Genomic DNA, 8,140 nt, shown 5'->3' with positions numbered 1-8,140 from the left:
CCCCTCGCCGCCGGGAGCGCCGGAGCCCCGCACCCTTGCCCGCCGGAGCCACCGCCCGAGCCCTGCTGCCCCGCCGACGACCCCGCCCACCGGAGCCCCTCGCCGGAGCGAGCCCCGTCGAGGTACTGCCGTTCGTGTTGACCGGTTTTTCTGAAAATAAAAACCTTTTGTTTAAAAAAAAACTCTAGATCGGTTTTTTCTGGTTTTATTACTTTGCGAGCGTTCACCGAACCGTTCATTTTAACGAACGCGTTCGTCGGTTTTTCTCTGTTAACGAACGTCAGTTATTTAACCGTTCGTCCGTTTTTCTTTTTCGACGGATTTTCTCGTTATTTTCTCAGGTTCGATTTTTGATCGAAACTTTGAATCTGTTTAACTTTTCGCTCGTTTATCGGAATCAGGTGATTCAAGCGCCTAGAGTTTCATCTCGAAATTCTCTTTCCGTTTAACCTACTCAAACAAGTTTTTGCTACAGTAAAATTTGACCTAGATCCAGATTAGCAAACGAAGTTTCCTTCTTCCGCCGTTTGACTTTCATTGCTTCTTCCGAGTTGATTCTTTTCGCAAACCGGAGTTCTTAAGTTGAACTTTCTGGTTGGATCTTTCATTCGAGTTTTACCTGTGCATTAGCTGAGTACTGATTGTATGCTTGTTTGTTTGCGATAGAATACCCGGAGTGTGCCGCTTGTTACTTCGACTCGCTAGGTTTTGCGGATCATCAGCAAGGCAAGTAACACTTTGATCATACCCCGTTCATACCCAGTTTTATTGCATTAGATCTATTTTCCCAAACACATTGCATGATTAGGATCTAATTAAACAGTGGGTATTGGGATGTAGTTGAGGTAGTACCTATTACCTGTTTACTATCAAACCCTTGGGAGTTACTTCTACGTTGCTTTTATTATTGCCATGCTATGCGTAGACGTGGTTTGGGTTTGAGAGATATTCATGACAGATGTGAGTGTTTAATAATGGTTCAACTTAAGGTGGCAACTAAAACTCACATCTGGGTGGATTGAGGCACCTGGAGAACCCAGTGTTGTCTGTTTGTATAAGGTCCGCCACCCAGGCTCAAAGGGATCATAAGATTATTCATGCTAGAAACTTCCGTGTGCAGCCACAAGCTATTATGGGCTCTAGCATAGCTGAGTAGGTTACAGGATCTCTTGAAGAGGTGGACTAGCAGATGTAGGGGAAAGTAGGTGTACCGGTCCATCCAGAGTAGAGAGTGACTGTTTCTGAAAGACTGTGTCTCGGTCATCCGTTTCTCAAACATCATGCAGTGCGAGAATCAAGCGGAGGCGATCGAGTCTTGTGGGAAAAGTGCACAAACCTCTGCAGAGTGTACAAACTGATCATGATTAGCCGTGTCCCCGGTTATGGACAACTTGAGTATCTAGTACCTGGATTATCATTTGAATCTCATCACCGTGATACTTATAATTAATTTTGTTGGGTTAATGATGTTACTTAATTGGGATTGAGTTGGAGGTACCTTCTCAATGTTTCAACCACCAAGATAGTTAAATAAAATTTATTCCTTTTGAAGTAGGATAAAATTGGCTTTTCGCAAAAACTGTAACCATAGAGCTTTCCACCAGCCACATATGCATATAGTATAGCATTATTATTGTTCATTGTTCTCTATGTGTTGCTTTGCCAGCATATTCTATGTGCTGACCCGTTTTCGGGCTGCAACGTTTCATGTTGCAGACTTTTTAGACGACGAGTAAGGTGCCTTAGGTCGTGGTCTTATACTCAGTGATGCCGCTGGAGTTGATGGACTCACTTATCTTCCAAGTCTTCCGCTGTTATCGTTTTTAGATGGCCTTAAGCCATGTTTTCATACTTAATCTCTTCGGAGATATTCAATGTAATAAGTGTGTGATTGCTACTCTGGTATAAATCCTCCATTTGTACTGTGCATGTCAGCATTACTGATCCAGGGATGACACTGGTGCACAGCAGCACAGGCCATTTGAGGTCTGGTCGCTACAAAGTTGGTATCAGAGCACACGCTGACTATAGGACACGACCACTAAGCTTAAGCCCTAGAAAACTTCTCTCTTCTCATTTCTGACCCCTTTCCACTTTCTACTCTTTTAGGAATGGCGAATGCAAGGAGCAAGTTCATGCAACCGGATGAAGACACGCCATTTGGACGACACTTGAAGGAAGTCACCAAGTACTTGAACATAGGAATACCAAGCGTCACCGGAACCTACAACGCTACATTACCTGAAGAGGAGAGCTGGAAGATTCAAGTTATCATTCCAGGAAGGACGTTTGCGCCAATTACGGAACCCATGAGATTGGTTTTCGAAGAACCAACTTGGAGTTTAGGGAAGAGCATGGCCGCACACATCGCCATGGGACGCATTGGAGAAGTCTATCACCAGGAGCTTAAGGATACAATTTATCAAATTTGTGGACGTCGAGACGCGCAATGGGAGATGATCAAGACCAAGAAGGATGGATCAATTGCAGCTTTCATCTAGGAGCAGAACCAACATATTCGACGCCAGGAGAACCATATATGCACGGACAAGGAAGAACTGAAGAAGGCATTCACGAAGATCAAGGAGCTCCAAGAAGAACTCAAGGCTACCCGCGAAGATTATTTGGAGGAAATCAACGCACTAGTCGGGAAGATTGACGACCTGGAGAATAAGATTGGATCATTCGTGGGAAATCCAGTGCCAAAAGCAGAAGTCGACTAATGCACTTGTCTGGAAAACTACATCATCATCGACGACACCGACTCGGAACCAAGTGAAGACGAATGGATTGATGAAGCTGGAGCAGACATCATGGAGTCTTCAACGGATCAGAATTTTTTAGTAGACCACCATATCAGTAGTAGTTTTCCCCCATTTAGTAGTATAGCTCAAGCACTTTGTAACGCTAATTACATCGATTGTTTTGCCTTGTTTGGATTGATTGAGTGATATTGATTGAATTTGTCTCATGAGCATATGGGTGGTGTTTCTCTCCATACCTCTTTCTATTCTTAATTCTCATCTTTTGTAAACCTATCAGATGCCTCCGAGACGCGACACCGGATTTGTTTTCCCGCCAGAGATCACCCGGTTGATTCAGCAACAGAATGCCTTGATGCAAGTGTTAGTTCAGAACCAAGGCAACAACAACAACAACCCACCGCCACCACCACCTGTTGATCACTTAGCCCGTTTCTTAAGGCTAAACCCGCCGGTGTTTTCCAGTAGCACCGAGCCGATTGTAGCAGATGATTGGCTCCGCAAAGTTGGAAGGGAGTTGACCACTGCAGGATGCACAGATGCGGAGAGAGTGCGTTTTGCCGCACATCAGCTTGATGGACCCGCAGCATCATGGTGGGAGAATTATACAGCCACGCACCCTATTGACACTGTCACATGGGACCAGTTTCAGCAAGCTTTCCGTACAGCTCATGTTTCAGCAGGAGCTATGGCTATGAAGAAGCGTGAGTTTCGCAACCTACGCCAAGGAGGACGCACCGTAGGCCAGTATGTGGAGGAATTCAGTAAGTTAGCACGTTATGCACCAGATGACATTGCTACGGATGCTGCCAAGCAGGAGAAGTTTCTGGAAGGATTGTATGATGAGCTGAGTATGCAGTTGATGGTAGCAAGTTTCAACAACTACCAGGAGCTGGTAGATAGAGCTCTCATGATTGAAGGGAAGCAACAGCAGATTGAAAACCGCAAGAGGAAGTATGGACAAGGGAAGTACAATTCTGGAGCCCAGCAGAAGCCACGATTTACCCCGAAGCCGGGAGGACAGTTTCAGCATACCCATGGAGGAGGTAGTTCGCACAACCATAATGGCTCCAAGAATGGTAATGGGAATGGAGGAGGAAACGGACAGAACCGCACCAACCCATCTACCCCAACCAAGAGAGATCTAAGTCACATTACCTGTTTCAAGTGCCAGAAGACGGGACATTACGCTACCGACTGTCCCGAAGCCCAAAATGGAAATGGCAATGGAAGCTCTGGGAAGAAGCCGAACCCGTTCAATAAAGGACATGTGAACCACGTGAGCGTGGAGGAGATTGAAGCTCAGCCTGATGCAGTAATAGGTAAGTTTTTGGTTAAGTCATTTACTGCAACTGTTCTTTTCGATACTGGTGCATCGCATTCATACATATCAAGGGGATTCGTAAACAAGTTTAAGATGTCCACCCAAGTTCTCAAAAGCCCCATGTTAGTAACCTCGCCAGGAGCAGAGTATATGGCTACCCAAGGATGTTTTAAGATACCGTTGGCCATTGGAAGGCATGTTTTCCCCACAGACCTCATTGTTTTGGAATCGCAAGGTTTGGATGTGATTTTGGGAATGGATTGGCTATCGTTGTATGGAGGAAACATTGATTGTGCCAGCAAGACTATTTTGCTTACCACCCCTGAAGGAAAGAGGATCAAGTATGTATCCAGGCACATGCCGAAGAGGACTCAAGTGAATTCCTTATCAGGAGTTGTACAGGAGGAAGTACCAGTGGTGAAGGATTATCCGGATGTATTTCCAGAAGAGTTGCCAGGCATGCCACCAGATAGAGACATTGAGTTCTTGATTGAACTTTTGCCAGGCACAGGGCCAATATCTAAGAGACCGTACAGGATGCCCGCAAAGGATTTGGAGGAAATTAAGAAGCAGATCAAGGAGTTACTGGATAAAGGCTATATTCGCCCAAGTTCGTCACCTTGGGGATCACCAGTACTTCTAGTAGAGAAGAAAGATGGATCAATAAGGATGGTTGTTGATTACCGAGGATTGAATGAAGTGACCATCAAAAACAAGTACCCACTGCCGATGATCAATGATTTGTTTGACCGCCTGCAAGGAGCTAAAGTATTTTCCAAGATCGATCTACGATCAGGATACCATCTGTTAAAGATTCGAGAGCAGGATATACCCAAGACGGCATTTACCACCAGATATGGATTGTATGAGTATACCGTTATGTCATTTGGACTGACTAACGCACCGGCCTATTTCATGAACCTGATGAACAAAGTGTTTATGGAGTTTTTGGATAAGTTCGTCGTGGTGTTCATTGATGATATTTTAATATTTTCCAAGGATGAAGAAGAGCATCAGGAGCATTTAGGATTGGTGCTTGAGAAGCTCAGAGAACATCAATTATATGCCAAGTTCAGCAAATGTGAGTTTTGGTTGAAGGAAGTTGGATTCCTTGGACATGTTATTTCTGGAGAAGGAATAGCAGTAGACCCTGCCAAGGTTGACACAGTGACCAGTTGGGAATCACCCACTACAGTTGGAGAAATCCGGAGTTTTCTTGGACTTGCAGGATACTACAGGAGATTTATCGAGAATTTCTCAAGGATTGCTAAGCCCATGACTGAGCTATTGAAGAAGGACACCAAATTCAATTGGACTGAGGAATGTGAAGCTAGTTTCCAGGAGTTGAAGAAACGATTGGTTACATCACCAGTGTTGATTCTGCCAGATCAACGCAAGGATTATGAAGTTTATTGCGACGCTTCTCGTCGAGGACTTGGAGCAGTGCTTATGCAGGAAGGAAGAGTTGTTTCGTATGCTTCACGACAACTTAAACCCCATGAGAAGAATTATGCTACGCACGATTTGGAATTAGCAGCCGTAGTGCATGCATTGAAAACATGGAGGCATTTTCTCATCGGAAACCATTGTGAGGTGTACACGGATCACAAGAGTTTGAAGTACATTTTCACACAAAAGGAGTTAAACCTCAGACAGAGGAGATGGTTGGAGCTCATCAAAGACTATGATATGAGATTGCATTATCCCCCCGGAAAGGCTAACGTAGTAGCAGACGCGTTGAGCCGCAAGAGTCATGTCAACACCCTCATGACAGGAGAGTTACCTCAGGAGTTAGCCGAGGACATACGTGAGTTATGTTTGGAGATAGTCCCAAGAGGCTATTTAGCGTCATTGGATATTCATTCTACCTTGATGGACAAGATCAGAGAAGCTCAGAAGACAGACAAGGAGATTGAAGAGATAAAAGCGAAGATGAGCAAAGGTAAAGCCAAGGGATTTCATGAGGATGAGCACGATACCTTATGGTTCGAGGACCGCGTATATGTGCCAAATGATCCGGAGATCAGGAAGTTGATTTTGCAAGAAGCCCATGATTCACCGTACTCGATTCACCCAGGGAATACCAAGATGTATTTGGATTTGAAGAATACTTTCTGGTGGACCGGAATGAAGAAGGACATTGCGGAGTTTGTAGCAGTTTGTGATGTATGTCAGAGAGTGAAGGCAGAGCATCAGAAGCCAGCAGGATTGCTACAGCCATTGCCGATACCCGAATGGAAGTGGGATAAAATAGGCATGGATTTTATCACCGGATTACCCAGCACTCGTTCAGGCTATGACTCGATATGGGTTGTAGTCGACCGTTTGACGAAAGTGGCTCATTTCATTCCAGTGAAGACCACTTAGACCAGTGCTAAGTTGGCAAAGATATACATGACCAGGATAGTATGTTTGCATGGAGTTCCGAGGACCATTGTATCAGACAGAGGAACCCAATTTACATCAAAGTTTTGGAAGCAGTTACATGAAACATTGGGAACCAGGCTGGAATTTAGTACAGCATTTCACCCGCAGACAGATGGATAGACCGAGAGAGTCAACCAGATTTTGGAGGACATGTTGAGAGCTTGTGCGCTAGATTATGGATCAAGTTGGGACGACAATTTGCCATATGCGGAGTTTTCGTATAACAACAGTTATCAAACCAGTTTGAAGATGGCCCCTTTCGAAGCTTTGTACGGAAGGAGGTGTAAAACGCCGTTGTTATGGGACGAAGTTGGAGACCGTCAGTTGTTTGGACCAGATTTGATTAAGGAGTCTGAACAGAAAGTGAAGTTGATTCGCGATAGGCTCAAGGTAGCCCAGTCCAGGCAGAAGAGTTATGCTGATTCTAAATGCAAGGAGACAGTTCACAAAATCGGAGACAGAGTGTATCTTCGAGTATCACCACTTCGAGGAGTGAAGCGCTTTGGAGTTAAGGGAAAGTTAGCACCCCGTTTTATTGGACCATACAGAGTGTTGGAACGTATGGGAGAAGTTGCTTACAAGCTGGAATTGCCCGAAGGATTGTCTGAAGTACATGATGTATTTCACGTTTCGCAGTTGAAGAAGTGCCACGCAGAGATGGCTGAGATACCACTGAGAGATACTGTGCCACTGGAAGCGATTCAGTTGGAAAGTGATTTGACCTACGAGGAGAAGCCAGTTAAGATTCTCGAGTATGCCAGCCGAGTTACCCGCAGCAAGGTTATCAAGTTTTGCAAAGTTCAGTGGAGTCACCACACCGAAGATGAGGCCACCTGGGAGCGAGAGGAAGATCTACGGAAAAACCACTCCCACCTGTTTTCTAGCCAACCCGAATCTCGAGGGCGAGATTCATCTTAAGGGGGGTAGGTTTGTAACATCCCAAATTTTCAATTTGGAATGTTATACATAGATCATCATTTGCATATCATGTTTTGTGCATTTTGACAAATCCTCGATAAATCCTAAGCAACTCAAGGACCCTCGGAGAGAGTTGGGGATTTTCTTGAATTTTCTTATTTGATTTTCCAATGAGGATTTTGGTTTTTGATTATTTTTCTCTCCGGAAGAATATTTCATTTTAAAATAAATGAGAGGAGAAAATATGACTTCTCCAAAAACATTGAAATACTGGAGGAAAAATGTTAAAAACATTATTTGGAATTTATTGGATTTTATTTGCAATTTTTATTGCATTTAAAAATATGCATGTTTTCAAAGTATTTATTTTTGATTTTAAAAATGTTCACCCTATTCTAGATTTTCTAACTAGACGGGGAAAATTTATCTCGTAGTTTTCTGATTTTTATTTATTTTTCTACGCAATATTTTCCGCGGAACATATTTTAAAAAAAAATATACGCGCTTGCCCGACTGGGCCGAGGCCCAGCCGAAGCCAGGCCGGCCCGCCCGTGCTCTCCTTCTTCCCCACGCCGCTGGAGTCCGCCGGGAGCACGAAGCCGCCGCCGCCTCGGGCTTTGCCCCTTCCCCAAGCCCTCTAGCCCCCCTCCTACCTATATATATAGCCCCCCCCCTCCGTTTTCGCCGCCACCATCGCCGGAGCCGCCGC

The sequence above is a fragment of the Triticum aestivum genome, chromosome 7D, assembly GCF_018294505.1.
Source record: "Triticum aestivum cultivar Chinese Spring chromosome 7D, IWGSC CS RefSeq v2.1, whole genome shotgun sequence".
NCBI lineage: Eukaryota > Viridiplantae > Streptophyta > Magnoliopsida > Poales > Poaceae > Triticum > Triticum aestivum.
The sequence above is the reverse complement of the archived record's forward strand: the minus strand, read 5'-3'. Positions refer to the sequence as shown.